Raw genomic sequence first — 2,956 nt, 5'->3', positions numbered from 1 at the left:
CGCAAACATCTTGCAAATAACTTCTATGCCTTCTGCTAATTGCAATGTGGTCAATCTGGTTACAATATTTACCACATGGTGAAATCCAAGTAGTCTTATGTATTTTTCTATGCTCAAAGATAGTTCCACCAATGATAAGGTCATTTGCCAAACAAAAGCTTGCAAGTCGCACCCCATTTTCGTTTCTTATACCAACACCCTCCTTACCCATACAATCTTCAAAGCCATCCCTACTACTGCCAACAATCGCATTAAAATCACCAATGCAAACTAACACATCATGTCTTGCCACTCTATTCACTACATCCTGCAGCTTCTCATAAAAGTCATCCTTCATTTCATCAGCAGCCTCATTTGTCGGAGCGTACCCTACAACCATACTGATATTACCATGGTCAGATTTTAAGCGAGCATAAAGCAAGCGCTCATTAATTGGTTCAAACTCACATAGTGCCTTGCAAGCATCTCTACTCAGCAGTAAGCCTACTCCTTGGTAATGATTTCCATCACTCCTACCAGAAACCAACACAGTAATATATATATATATATATATATATAAATATATATATATATATATATATATATATATATATATATATATATATATATCTTGTCACCCATAATCCCATCCATTCATATGCAGAGGACTCAACACTTCATACTTCATTCACACTCAGACACCCATTTACAAAGTCTAATATCTCTAACTCTCAACTCAGTACAGCCATCCCCATAAATCAAGACTTATCTACGATCAGTGAGTGGGGCCAAAACAACCTCGTCTCTTTTAATGCTAGTATAACCAAATATATACAGTTTACTAACAGACAGATATTGCCAGACTCGTATATTACCTTCAGTGCTACTAATATCCCCATCCCCCAAACTATTGAAATTCTCGGTGTTTCACTTAACAATGCCCTCAGCTGGACCTCACACGTCAGATCACTTGCTAAAACCGCCTAACTTGGATTATTGTACAGAGTCCGTAACTTCTTCACTGGCGAGCAGTTAGCTATAATTTATAAGAGTCATGTGCCTCTCAGCTTGAATATTGCTCTCCCTTGTGGAGTGGATGTGGAGAGGTTGCATTAAAACACCTAGACAAAATTCAGAACAAAGCTGCTGGAATTGTTAATAACCCTACATGTATAAATAAACTACCTCCCGTACAAGTAAGAAGGAATGTTGCCTCCCTTGCATTATTTTACAGATATTTTTATGGCAAATGCTTAGACGAAGTTGCATCCATTGTGCTACCTCTCCATGCCTTCGCACGTGCTACATGGGCATCTGGCAGCGCTCATGACTGGAACGTCACTCAGTCATATTGCAGAACTTCTGCCTATCAGATTTCTTTCATTCCCCGAACTGCATCTCTCTGGAACTCGCTTCCCCAGACTTGTTTCCCTCCAAACTTCAACCTACAGCAGTTCAAGTCCAACTGTTACAGACATTTTATGAATGGAGGACACTGGTAATCTGGTGTATGCATTTTTTTTGGGGGGGGCTCATTTATTTTTCCTTCCTCTGTTCTGTTATTTAAATGTTTGTGTGTGTGTGTGTGTATATATATATATATATATATATATATATATATATATAAATGAGAGAGAGAGAGAGTCTGTGTGTGTGTGTGTGTGTGTGTGTGTGTGTGTGTGTGTGTGTGTGTGTGTGTGTGTGTCTCTCTCTCTCTCTCTCTCTCTCTCTCTCTCTCTCTCTCTCTCTCTCTCTCTCTCTCTCTCTCTTTCTCTTAAAATTCCGGCCATTCGTCCTATACTGAGTAACAAGACCTGATACTGACTTCCTTATATCGCATCATTACGACGAGATTGCAGCCTTGTCAATGACCTTGTGTAAATCTACTGGATGACGTGAGGTAGCTTCAGAATCCTGGGGTATTTTGGCTAAAGCGCGGTGGTTGGATTTTAACAGCCATGTGCTGGTGCACCAATGTTTCTTACGTTTCCTTGGACGCTCCAGCAGCACTCAACCTTTATCCTACCGTAGGTCCAGCTTATCACTTGGCTGTGTTATACTGAATAAGCCTGTATGATGACACGGTGCGTAAAACACTCCTTACCTAACATATGAAATTGCTTTGTTCACTGTATAACTTGATGTTTCTACTAGATGAAAATTGGACCTCATTCAGACTGCTGGGAGGTGACAGTCTGTTCAATGGTCAGTCAGTATAGCCACCAAAACAGCGACTTTGGCTGCTATCTCGGCATGAATGTGAATGGGTCGGTGAAGTATATTACTAAGACTCTCTGCACAAACACACGTAGACTATAAGCAATTTTGCACTATCCCAGCAACACCACCTCTCCGATATATTTTGTGTAGCCTTGGCTACATACTAAAACCTTGTGTTACAGTGGCAGACAACGGACAGACAAGCATATTGTGGCCAGTGTTGCAGTTCGTTATATGTCCGTTTATCACACAGAAACGCTGCAGACGTCATCTACTGTATTAACATGGGTCTGGATTGGTCAGTTGCATTACTGGACCCCTGCACAAACAAGGCTAGACTACGCAGTTTTCCTAGGAACACCACACAACCGAAACGCTTCTGTAACAGGAGTACTGGCCCGATACTGTCCTTGCAATTTATGACAGACAATGGACACACATAGTATATCAATCGCAGGACAAAGGGAAGCAGGACCTAAAATATCATGATGTGTAATATGTATCGGGCACTGTGGTGGTGGCGATTGTTGATGGGAAGCGAAACGTCGTCATAGTATAGTTGTTTAGAGCCATCATTCGAGATTCACAACAAAACTCAAGTTCGACAACAGATTTTGATATTACAGATATCCGTTATGGCGTGTTCCAAGACTCTAAACACTGAAAACGACATTCCCAAGGCAAATAGAACTAGAAAAGAATAGATGGTAGGTAAGGGGGGATTTGAGGAGAGGTTGGTCAGTGGGACAGGGTGTTA

This window comes from Coenobita brevimanus, chromosome 79 (genome assembly GCF_032717465.1).
Source record: "Coenobita brevimanus isolate Jiangsu-jjx chromosome 79, ASM3271746v2, whole genome shotgun sequence".
Classification (NCBI taxonomy): Eukaryota; Metazoa; Arthropoda; class Malacostraca; order Decapoda; family Coenobitidae; genus Coenobita; species Coenobita brevimanus.
Note: the sequence above shows the minus strand (reverse complement) of the source record.